Below are 13,750 nucleotides of genomic sequence, written 5' to 3' on the forward strand. Positions count from 1 at the left end.
GCTAGATATGGGGTCAGAGGACTAGAGTTGAGGTATTAAGTCTGTTTTTCACTAATTGGGAAGATTCGGGTCAGTTGCTTTACTCTGAGTCTCACTTCTCAAATGTGCACCATAGTGAAGTTTGGGATGAGGGTGTGTGTGGTCAGGGTGCCCCAAAATCTCCAACATGCTTTAGCATTCTCACTTAAGCTTAGATGTAAAAAACAAATTTCTACCAGTGAAATTTAAAATGTATACTGTTTAGAGTCTTGTGTTAATCGTGGTGGAATCAGAAGGACATTAATAAACAAAGCATAATAAATACGTGAACTAAGTTTTATTTACCTTCTTACCTTGAGAGGTAATCATTTGTTAGTTCAAGCCTGAGGCATTGCCGTCTGGACAGCTTATGAGGTATGTGTGTGAAATCCAAACATTTTTGTGAAAAGGCCCAACATGGCATCATTGTATGTGCCTGGTATTTTAATGGTACTAAAAGCTTTTTCCTAATAATTTACTGTATTTGAAAATATCAATGGGACCCCTAGTTCATGCATTTTCTGAAGATGCTGCCTTGGTGTTGACATTTTTTAGTGCTCTTGTTCACATCAGTAAGAGTGTGCATGTGTGTGTGCATGTGTACGCACATTCATAATCTCTTCTGATTCCGAAGTTAGTGATAAGAAAGCCTTGTACAGTTAGAGATCTTTCACGTGCCATTTGTCTCCCAATTGCATAGGGTATTTTGACTGATTGTTTGTTGTCAGATTAAGGGAAGGAAGAAGAAGGAAAGTAACCTTCACATGCTTGGGTGATTGGGTGTCTTTCTTGCCCACTGGTAATGATCAAGGGCAGTTTCCATCAAGAACACCTAAATTCACACAAGTCAGCAATCCGCTGAAAGGAATCTCTAGATTGGGTCACACCAAACTCCATTTTCTAGTGTGCATTTCAAATATGAAACACAAGCACTGATTGCAAATCTGAAGACATTTTCATTTTGCCCCAGGCCAGGATTTTTAATTTAAAAAAAAATAAACCTGTCAAGGTCTGCAAGAAAGGCTCTTAGATATTCTGGCCAATGGTTTATTTAAAAATCCAATACTGCAATTTCCTCAGCAGTAGGAGGTAAGAGACCTCCTTTAGTTTGAACACCCCATCAATGGAGGGTAGCCAGATTCCCAGCCCTTGAAACAAAAGGGACTTTACAAAAAGGATTCTACTCTGTGGGCCCAAGAGAGGGTATCCTGAATGCCATCTCTGTGCAAAATAGCTGTATGTATTGGAAGCAAGAAGACCTGAATTTCAGTCTCATTATCTAGGTGAAACCATTATTCACATAGAAAATTTAAACACAAATTTTAACTTTTAAACACGAAATTTAAAATTTGTGATAAATCTTCCAATCATCTCAATCCCCACCATTTACAGCCCAAAAGCAGAGAAAAACTCTCCCTACACACTGTATATCCCCAACCCATAACTAATTGGCCAGGAGAAGCACCCCTGACCCTCTGAGACAATCAGACTTCCCTCTGGAATCTGAAATCACTAATTGAAAAGGGCACTCAGTTAACTGTGGGCACTGGAGCTGTAAGTGCCAATTACCTTCAAGGCCTACCACTTTGGAGTAGCAATGATGGACTATAGCTAACCTGAAGAAATAGATCCTTAGACAGGAGACTAGAAGAGTACATTGGTGGACAGAAGACCAGACAGCCCTTAATAGAGAGAGAGAGAGAGAGAGAGAGACAAAGCAAACACCTGATTATGTTCTGGTTCCTATGAGGTTCAGAAGTTGAGTTCCATGAAAGTTTCTCCACCACCACCCTTTTTTTTTAGTTTCTTTGAATGAATTTTTACTACTGGAAAACAACTGTAAGGTAATTCTGTAACTTTGTATCTGAGCAGACTTTAGGTACCTCTCCTCCTATTAATTACCCCAAATAATAAATATTTGTTGAACATGTTTTATGATCCAGGATCTATAATGGGAGCTGGAAAAAACCTGTCGCAAAATAGGCACATCTTATGACCTCACAGAACTTGAATTTTCATGGGAAAAAAAGAATGAAATCTAGATAGGAAAACAAAACTCATACATAAACACATAGATACAGCACACTGACAAATGTACTAAATGACATAGGACAATGAGATGAGCTTTTTAAAAGAAGAGTGGTCAGAGAAACTCAGAAGTGATGCAGAAGCTAAAACCCAAAGATGAGAAGGTACTGACTCTGCAAAGAATTAGGAAAACTGAGTTTCAGATAGGGTCCATGTTGGTGCATTTAGAGTAAATGAACTTGAGTGTAAGGACTCCCAATTTCATGCTCTGTGTGAGGCAGAAACAGCACTAACTCTGAGTCATACAGAACTGATATAATTACTGGCTCTGCTATGTAGTCTTGGGCAACTCAATTTGCTCCTCTGAACCCAGTTTCCTTACTTGTAAAATGGCAATAAAGATGCCTGACTTGCAGATTTGCAAGTGAAGTCTAGCAATAACGTATGCAAATGTCTAACCCAGTAGATTCCCAATAAATAGGGGCAATTGCTACTAGACTATTTTTATCTCTGAGCCTCCACTCCACCAAACTGAGATAAGAAATAACTTTACAGCTTGAGACACTGAAAAAAGAAGAGAAAACTAAACCCCATGTGAGCACAAGGAAGCAAATAATAAATATTAGACAGAGGGGGAAATAACATAAAAATAGAACAAATGGGAGGGGGCAGCCTGGGTGGCTCAGTGGTTTAGCGTGACCTGCAGCCCAGGGCGTGATCCTGGAGACCCGGGGTGGAGTCCCACATCGGGGTCCCTGCATGGAGCCTGCCTCTCCCTCTGCTTGTGTCTCTGCCTCTCTCTGGCTCTCTCTCTCTCTCTGTCTCTCTGTCTCTCATGAATAAATTTTTAAAAAATTTTTTTAAAAATAGAGCAAACAAAAAACCTAAAATTTTGTTCTTTGAAAAGATCAACAAAATTGGCAAATCTTTGGTTACATAGGCTAAGAAAAAAGAGAGAAGATTCAAATTACGAAAATGAGAAATGAAAGAAGGGACATTACTACTGGCCTTACAGGAATAAAACAGATTATAAAGGAATGCTATGAATAGCTGTAGCCACAAATTAAATAATCCAGAATAAATGAACAAATGTTTAGAAAGACAAGCTACCAAAACTGACTCAAGAAGAAATGGAAAGTCTGAATAACAACTAGAGTCCAATTAATAATAGTAATTTTTAAATCCCACGAAGAAAAGCCTAAGACCTGATTCACTATAGAATTTTATCAAAATTTTAAAGAATCGACATCATCCTCTACAAAAATCTTCCCAAAAAATATAAGGAAAGGAAATAAATTCCCGAGATAGTCTATAAGACCAATATTACTCTGCCACCAAAATCAGACAGACACATCATAGGGAATAAAACTAAATAATAATATCTCTTATGAATATAGATTAAAAAATCCTTTAAAAATCACTAGCAAACTGAGTCCAACAAAATATAAAAATAATTTTGTGCCTTGACCACGTGGGATTTGTCCCAGGAATGCAGGATTGATTCAGCACATGAAAATCAACCAGTGTAGAATATTAATAGAATAAAGGACAGAATAAATATTAGGGAATCTTAATAGAATAGAATAAATCATATTAATAGAATAAAGGACAGAAACCACATGATGATTTCAATAGACACAGAAAAAGCATTTGACAAAAATCCAATTCTTTTATGATAAAAGCACTCAACAAACTAGAAATTATTCCTCATTCTGATAAAAGACACCTACAAAAAACAGCACACTTAATGTTGAAAGACTGAAAGCTTTCTCTCTAAAATTAGGAGCAAGATAAAAATGTCTGTTCTCAGCATTTCTTTTCAGTGTTGTATTGGAAGTTCTATCTGGGGCATTTAGGCAAGGAAACAATATAAAAGCCATTCTTATTGGAGAAAAAGAAGGAAATCATCTATGTTTGCAGATGACATGATTTCATATGTAGAAAATCCTAAGAAATGCACAAAAACTATGGGAGCTAATAATGGACTTGACCGACTTTTCGGGACATGGGATCAAGAGGCAAAAATTAGTTACATTTCTATACACTGGCAATGAACAATATGAAAATGAAATTAAGAAAACAATGTCATTTATGAGAGCACTGAAAATAAAACATGAATATATTTAACAAAATTTAAATAAAATACAGAGATGAGAAGACATATCATGTTCATGGATCAGGAAGCTTAATATATTGTTAAGACTCATTTATGCATTTAAGGCAATCCTTATAAAAATCCTTTTGGCTTTTTTTTTCCTTTGCAAAATTGAGAAACAGATCCTAAAATTCATATGAAAATGCAAGGACTTAGCATAGCTAGAACAATTTTTAGAGAGGGAATGGGGTTCTAGAGAATTCACAATTCCTGGCTTCAAAACTTAAAATATAATAAAAGAGTAATCAGGGTAGTGTGGCACTGGTGAAGGATAAAAACAAAGATAAATAGAATAGAACTGAAGGTCCAGAACTGGGACACCTGGGTGGTATAGTGGTTAAGCGTCTGACTCTTGGTTTCAGTTTGGGTCATCATGACTTCAGGGTCGTGATATTGAGCCCTTCATCAAGCTCCGCATCGGGGACCATGCTCAGGGCAGAGTCTCCTTAAGAGACTCTCTCTCCCTTTGCCCCTCCTCACATCTCTAAAATAAACAAATAAATAAATAAATCTGTTTTAAAAACCCAGAACCCTCATATTTATGGTCAACATAGTTTTGACAAAGATACCAAAAACAGTTCATTCACTGGAGGCGGGGGGATAATTTTTTTCAACAAATTGTGCTGGGACAACTGAATATTTATATTGGAAGGAATAGAGTTGGGTCTTTCCTTGCACCATACATAAAACTCACCCACAGTGTACCATGGACCTAAACGTGTAAGCTAAAACTATAGAAATTTTAGTAGAAAACATAGGAGCAAATCTTTGTGATCTTGGGTTAGGCAATGGTTGCTTAGATGTGACATCAAAAGTTCAAGCGGTTAAAGAGCAAAGAAATGCAGTGAACTTCATCAAAATTGAAAAACAAAGAAACCCTTTTATGCTCCAAAGGATACCGAGGAGAATGTGAAAAGAAACCCATAGAATGGGGAAAATATTTGCTGATAATATATTAGCTAAAAGATTTGTATCCACCACATACAAAGAACTCTTAGAACTCAATACTAAAAAAGATTAGTATTAAACCCAATTAAAAATGCGTAAAGAATCTGCATAGACGTTTCTCCAAAGAAGACATAGGAATGGGCAATAAGCATAAGAAAAGATCATCATTAGCCCTTAAATAAATGCAAATCAAAATCACACTGAGACACCTCTTCACACACCCTAGGATAACTATAAAAAAAGACGGATAATTACAAATGTTGACAAGAATGTGGATTATTAGAATCCTCACACACTACTGTGGGTGCAACCACATTGGAAAACAGTCTGGCAGTTCCTCAAAATGTTGAGAGCAAGGGTGAATGGTGAGTGACTACTAATGGATATGGGGTTTCTTTTGGGGGAAGGGGTAAAGATAATGTTCTAAAACTGTGGTGATGAATATCCTAAAAAAATGGATTTTATACTTAAATTAGGTGAATTGGGTAGTATGTGAATAATATTTCAATAAAGTTGTTAAAACATAGGGGCAACAATAAAAATAAGAGAAAGCATAAGGCAAGGATATTTCCCCTGTAGTACCATTAGTAAAAATGTGTAACCAGCTATTTAAATTTTCACTATTGTTATAAATCACCCTAAATAGTTCTTAATCAACTTTGGGTTCAAAGTGCCACAACTAACTATTTATAATTGGGAAGGAGAATATTCTCTAAGTGAAATGGGACATCCCTCCATATGAAATCCAAAATGAAGGAGCATTCCTAGGTATCAATATCAGGAACTTCCCAAATACAAAGTGGATTTCTTTTTGTCTGTTTCTTTTTCTTTTCCTTTTTATTTTTTACCTTAACACAAATCCTTTTCAAAGTCAGATAAAGCATTAATGATGATGACGATGATGAGATCGAGGCAAGACACTGCACAGACTTTGGTCTCTTTAATCCTGATTAACAACTCTCTATTATCTGTTTCATTTCCCCCATTAATTGCAGCCCTGACAGGGTAAACAACTTGCCCAAAGTCACACAGTTTGTAGGGACAGATCTGAAATTTGAAAGCCAGGAATGTTTGATTCCGAAATCCACACTGTGAACTAATTATGCTGCTTCTCAACCAGCATATTTGCATTTTTGGCTTGTTTTACTCTTTTTTCACACTTAAAAGTAAATAATAAATGTATGCTCATTGTAGAAAACCTGAAAAACAGAAGTGTGTTATAGGTACTATTTGGGGATAACTGGGGGTTTAAATTAACAAAATTACTAATAAAATTATGATAGGGATTTATCTTTATTGCTATTAATGGATACTTATGACATAGTAACTGAACTAGGTCATAAATCAATTGAGTTCTATTATCGAATTACGTATATTATATAATTCACACAGATGACAAAATACACTTACGTCTACATGTAAATCACATATTAAAAATATACATGAAGGGGATCCCTGGGTGGCGCAGCGGTTTGGCGCCTGCCTTCGGCCCAGGGCGCGATCCTGGAGACCCGGGATCGAATCCCACGTCGGGCTCCCGGTGCATGGAGCCTGCTTCTCCCTCTGCCTGTGTCTCTGCCTCTCTCTCTCTCTCTCTCTGACTATCATTAAAAAAAAATAAAAAAAATATACATGAAGGGAAAGTTCTAGAAGTACTTATATCAAGATGCTGACTATCTCTGAGTGGATTTAAGGAATTAGTTTTCTCTTTGCTTTCCTGTATACTCCCATTGTGTCAATATGATCACCCTTGACTTTTGAACTAATCAACTCTCTGGATTAACCAATGCTTTGCATCTTCCTCAAAAAGACATGAGTTAATGCCCACTGCCGGTGAGACCCTCCCAGCTGGCGAGACGGCTCTTCAACACTCCAGTACACTTCGGCTTTCACTGGCTTTCCATTAACCTACAATTACAGATCCTGATCTCAACAGATAAGAGGGACTTTCTGTAATGGGAGCCGAGGAGCACCCAATGTCAGACAATTAGTAAATGGACTCTAGTCACACAGCTGAGCACTTCTGCAGAGAGACAGAGCTTCACACCTAAACATCATGACCATTCTACACGTTTCCAGGAAGTCACTGCGTTTTTATTTTATTATTTATTTCTTTTGCATTGGGTCAGTCTTTGAGATTTTTCTTTTCTTGCTGTTTCCCTCATAGTTTTAACCATCACTCTGTAGGGGAAGGATGGCAACAACAACCAACAAATCGACCTTAGGCCAGTCAAATCAGTTCCATTAAAGAATGCGGGGAGGTGGGGGGGGTGGGTAGCTAGTTGTAGGACAAACCCTACTACGTGTTTACCTTAACTGGGAATACATTGGCAATATTCAAATATTTTCTTTTTTTTTTAAGATTTATTTATTTTGCAAAAAACGAAGGGAGAGTGAATGTGTGTAGGGGGAGGGGCAGAGGGAGAGAATCTTCAAGGAGATTCCTCACTGAGTGTGGAGCCCCATGTGGGACTCCATCCCATGACCCATATTATGAGACTGTGACCTGAGCTGAAACTAAGAGATGAACCCTCAACTGATGGAGCCACCCAGGACCCCCAATATTCAAATATTGTCATCTCATTTTAATTATTCAGAATAACCTGGGAATCCAAGAAAAGCTAAGAAAACTGATGGCAGAGTCATCAGATTTTTTTTTGTTTGTTTTTAGATTTTTATTTATTCATGAGAGATAGGGAGAGGCAGAGACACAAGCAGAGAGAGCAGCAGGCTCTTTGCAGGGAGCCCGATGTGAGACTCGATCCCAGGACTCCAGGATCACGCCCTGGGCCGAAGGCAGGCACTAAACCGCTGAGCCACCCAGGTGTCCCAGATTCATCCGTTTTTATTAATGATCACAAATTACATTTCTCAGAAAAATGTGCAGCTTCCAACAGCGTGCACAAATATCCCTCCCCAGGGAGCTTAGGGAAAGACGCTGGTTTTCCAAAGAAGGTCATTAGAGTGAGTTTTTCTGCTTATGATGATAGGTCTCCGAATGCTGGCGCAGGTTAGCTATGGAGCCCAACATGTTTATTTTACGGATCAGAAAGACCCTGAGCCTGAGACAAGAGCAACTGTTGACCAAAAGTGACAGAGCACGTCAAAATGCAGACCCAGGAGCAGAACGGAGACCCCTGACTTTTGGCCCAGTACTCTTTCCGCACAGGGTCAAGTAATGTAAATGGGTATAATTCACTAGGGCAGTAGGATAGGGAAGGGCCTCGACGAAGCTAAACTAGAAAGAAAATGACCTGGAAAACACACCCACAGTGACAGAATGGACTTGGCTCCCGTGTGTAGTATGCATACCCCCCACCTCGACTACCCTATTTAGAAACTCCAACGCCTATGCAAATGGCTTACGTTATTGATACTGAGCAGATGACTTTATGGTTTTCATAGAAGGGCTCCGAAGACCATTTAACCCAGTCTTCAGTGAACAGGTCTTTTGCAGCCATCAGTCTCACAGCCTTTCAGTGATGGGGGACTTGCTGCCATACAATTCAGCACGCTTGATTGGCAGACAGCCCCAGCCATTAAAATTCTCCTTATCAGAACAAAACCCACTTCTCTGCGACTTCCCTTTACTGGCCAAACTTTACCTTTGAAGTCAAACAAGAATAAGTCTTATCCGTTTTAAAACTGACAGCTTTTGAAATACATGAAGATGGTTTGCATGCCCTTCCAGATTTTTCTCATCTCCCTTAACCATTCTTCATGTGATATATGATATTCAGCTGGGTGGTGTGTTCAAAAAGATGAGGGAAAGTCTCTCCAAACCAAAATAGCTCTTCAGATAGTCCATCATCATGCCTAAAATTAATCCAAGGTACTAAAGTATTCAAAGATATGTCAAAAGAAGTAGAGGAAAGGTTCAGAAAGGAAACACGGGGAGGGTATTTGAAGTTAATATTAATTATAATGACACCTAACATTTATCAAAACCTTACGATATGCTAAGAATTCTGCTGAAATTCTTAGAAACGTTATCGTGTTCAACTCTCACTGTGACCCCAATGGACAGGAATTTTGCCCCCATTCTACAGATGAAGAAACTGAGTGTCAGGGAGGTGAATTGACCTGCTCCAGGTGACTGAGCCCCAAAGTGTCAGATCCAGGATTGAAACCACATTTATCTAGTTCCCACATCTGTGCCCTTACCCACCGTCCTGGCATGAGGTCTTAGAAAACATACCAGAATTTGAGTCAAAACACTTGGATATGAGATGAACCATTGATCGCTGACCTGGGCAATTCCCTTCCTCTCTTTGAGTCCCTTTCTGTTCTTTCACATCTGAACCTTCTTTTCTATTGATAATTAATCCATTTTCCAGGTGAGAACTGAATCCTCTCTTGTTAAGAATATTCTGTGGTCCCCAGTGGCTAAGGGATGGAAAGAGAAAATGTGCGAATTTCTTTGTGTGGAATGAAGACCTGTCTTTCCTAAGTCCCAACTCTCCTTTCCATACGTTTTTGTTAACCCTTCATTCAAGCACCTGATATCCTAGGCCACACTAGACTGCTTGCGTCGACCAAACTCGCTGTGCCCCCTCGTACCTCTGTATTTTCCTCTCTGCCTCGAATGGTTGCTTTTTTTTCCCCAAAGAAACTAATTTCCAAATTGGAGCTCAAATTACGCCCATCCCTTTCACCCCCTGACTTCACCAGAATTAATTCATCCTTCCTCCGGCTTCTTAACCACTTGCTCATATCTTTTTCGTTATAATCCCCTGTGCTACGGTCTGAATAGGTGTGCCCCCCACCCCCAAATTTACCTGCTGGGATCCTAACTCACACTGTGATTGTGTGAGGAGGTGAGACATTTGGGATGTGATTAGGTCATGGGGGTGGAGGCTTCATGAATGGGATTAGTCCTCTTATAAAAGAGATCTCTTAAAAAATAGATCCTAAAATGGATTAGTGATGGTACAAGAGGGCTCCTTCACCCCTTCCACCATGTGAAAATACAAAGGAAGCCTGTGACCTAGAAGGGGCCCTCACTCGGCCTTATTGGTTTCCTGATCTCAGAAATCCAGCCTCCAGAACTGTGAGAAATAAATACATTTCTGCTGCTGACACCCAGTCTCTAGTATTTCGCTATAGCAGCCCAAACGGATGAAGACACTCTGTTTACATGCTATTTTACAATGTGAATTCCTTGAAAGCAAGAGGCATATAAATTTATTCGTTAGGTTTTTATTCCCGACATATAACACCTTGCCTTGCACATTAAAAAAAAAAAAATGAAGTTAGCTCCTACTATGTGGACGATGCAAGGCATGCTATAGCATTGTAGCACTTGATTATTTATTTAATGAAGAAACAAATGTAGAAAACCAGAAAGACTAGGCTTCCTTCCTCCCCATCAATTAACACTTTATTAAATGTGATGAATTCCATTTGCTGCAAAACAACGGCCCTTAAATGACTTTCATTTGGAGATAGAGGGTGTACTTTCACATCCAGAGAGCAGAAGATAAAACCAGGTGCCCTGTCATTATTACTACCACTGTCATTACGGTTATGATGATGAATTGGAGATTATTATTATTTTTATTATCTTAAGCAAATGAGTTTTCTTTCTCCCCCACCCACCCTTGCCCGAGCTTCCAGGAATGTCTCTCGTGTGTTTCCAGCTGCCCCGTCTTGTTTTGACATTTCTGCCAGGAGCTGTGCGGAGAGGGGAGAGAAGAAAGGATCCAGAGGCTGACCTTGGACTTGGGCTGGCCTGCTGGCTGCAGACTGCCCCTGGGCCGCCGCCGCCACCACTTTGTCTCTCCCTCTGCTGCACTCAAGGCCACCATTGATCAGCTCGCTGAGCGCTTTACAGCTGCAGCCTTGGACGGGCCTTCGGAGAAATTGATTGCAGTCAATTCCCAGCAGATTGAGCCACATCGACTTGTGTCCTGGTCCCACCGATGAGGCCCTTGACTCCCCTGTTTTAATTACTCCAGTAGGCCTTCTGGGTATTGCCCAGGTTGGTGAGAGAGAGAGACAGAGAGAGACAGAGAAAGGGGGGCTGAAATAAAACTGCTTCCCCCAGAGCAGGATACTTTCTCGTGCCAGGAAACTGGGTCACGTTTGTTCATTGTGAATCTAGTATATGGATTATTAGAGAATTTGATTTAGAGGATCAAGAATCAAGTTGAGTTCAAGACCCAACCCGGCCAACTAATTTGGTAAACTTGGCAAGTTATTTCACGTAGCTGGGGCTCAATTTCACATCTATAAATGAGAAAATTAGCAAGATAACTTTAATAACTTTAAAGATACATAAATATAAATAAAACCATTGCCACTACCACAAAGATGGTGATGGATGCTATGTCTATTGAGCATTTGGAAGTGCTAAATACCATAACCAATGCTTTATATGGCTACGTTTTTTCTTAATATTTTTTTAAATCACCCTATCATACAGGAAAAATATTCTCCTCTGTTTCATGTAAGTGGACATGGAGGCTAAAAAGTTTAGGCTGTTGTCCAAATATACAACATTAGGGATCAAACCCAAGTTTCTGCAGACCCAGAGCCCTTGTTCTATGGTGACTACATAAAATATCAGGAAGCTTACAAATCATGTTCACATCTTAACGTTCAGCCTTGTGGTCCTATACATGCATGGTAGGAGGTACATCTGATATGAGCACTTTGCCTTGGTAATCATGGAATTAAAAAGTCACAAATTCGATCTATTTCTCAGAACAAAGGAAGCTCTGTGCCCCGGTATTTATACATCTGCATCTTAGCATTCAAGACAAAGAAGAAGAGTAGAACAACGGTTGTTTCCACCTTGTAGATCACTCTCATCAGGGCTTCAAACTCATTTAGCGATTGTTTCTCACTGCGTGAGCAACAGACTACCTGCCTCCAAATCCCCTGGGGCACTTGTTCAAAAACATATTCCTGTCCCCTCCTGGCACTATCTAATCAGAATTCCTAAGGCAGAGACCCAGGACACTGCGTTTTAACAAGGGTCCCTGGTGATTCCTGGAAGCGCTTAATGTTTGAGGACCACCATGACTGAAAATCATGGTTTAGCCAGAGCTTAAATCCAAGACAATACATCACTCTCATGCTACCCCAGCAGGCCTTTCATGCCCTCATCTTCTCATAGGGTTTTAGTACCTTTATCACAGTCTTTGTGATCCGAACTCTTGCTTATCTACCCATCGGCCAGCCCCACAACTTCCTCTCTCCCTAGCACTTGCTTCCTTGCACATAATACTCAGCTTATTGAGGTTTGGAATATACCCAGTCCTTGAGGATGAATCCTAATCTATTTATCTAAGCCACTGAGCCATCTCCATTCTTCTTTGCTGGGGGTTCATTAAGGATGAGAGTGTGATCTCATTCTGGCTAATGCAAGGCAAAGTCTTTGCGGGGCACTCCTGGGAAGCACCTGTATTTCTCATAAAAGAAAACCACATAAGGAGAAGGTTCTTTTCTCAATCTCCTCCCTTCCAACTTCGGACACAGACCTCTGAGGATGTGATATTTGAAGGGACTACATCTATCTTGCAGCTGTTAAGACAACCATGGTGAGGTGGGAGGGTAGAAAGATGCAAAAGGTCTATATCTTTGAAGATAAGCTTAGAGCTACTTGGTTGATCCTGAGATGAACTGACTCTGGCCTAACCATATAAATAATATATTACCTTTGGGTTAAGCTCTGTTAGTGAATGGCTAAGTCATTGTTAGATCCTGTATTGCAACCTTAAACATCTTAACTTTCTCCTTACACAGTCTTGACCTTCTGCATTTCTCCCCTTCAAAATCTTTGTAGAAAAATTATTTTAAGTCTTTATCTACTCAGAAGCTACTTATTCCAAGAGAGAAACAGACGAAGAGAAATTAACATGGCCATTGGGCTCTGCTGTCAAGTATCTGTTGTCAAAATTAATCTTTGGCAGATTCTAGATTGCAGTAAATTAATGGTAGGATCTTCTAACCAGAATTGGTCCTGTAGATCAGAGGTCAGCAAACTATGCTCCACAGATCAAATCAGGCCCGTTGCTTGTTTTTGTAAATTAAGTATTATTGAAATACAGTCACACTCATTTGTGAATATATTGTATATGGTTGCTTTTGTGCTACAAGGGCAGAGATGAGTAGTTGTTAAATGCCAATGACCCAAAAGCCTAGAATATTCTCTATCTGGTCCTTTATATAAAATATTTGCCGATTCCTCATACAGATAATTCAGCCGGTGATCAAAGAGGAAAGCTTGTGTTTCAGATACCAGGTGGAAAGGGTCATCTCACTGAGAAACTTTAAACATCAGACTTCTGTTCTCCTCCAAACAGAGGGGCAGCCCACTTCACCACAGGCATAGACAGGCAGGGTATCTGTAAGCAAAACTAATATTTCTTCACATAAAGAACCCCAAATCATCCCCAGCCTTTCGACAAGCAGAAGAGTAGAGAATAGCAAGACTCAAGCCTGGATGCATACCTGAGAGGTGACAAAGCCCGTAGGAGACATGAACACAACTCTGGCTGAGGCTGAATCAATTACTGAGATTCAAAACTAGAAACCAGAAGTAATAGGTTTGGGGAATCAGGACTAGAGGGTCAGGCAGTCCAGCCTAACTCAATG

This window comes from Nyctereutes procyonoides, unplaced genomic scaffold (assembly GCF_905146905.1).
Source record: "Nyctereutes procyonoides isolate TBG_1078 unplaced genomic scaffold, NYPRO_anot_genome, whole genome shotgun sequence".
Taxonomy (NCBI): domain Eukaryota; kingdom Metazoa; phylum Chordata; class Mammalia; order Carnivora; family Canidae; genus Nyctereutes; species Nyctereutes procyonoides.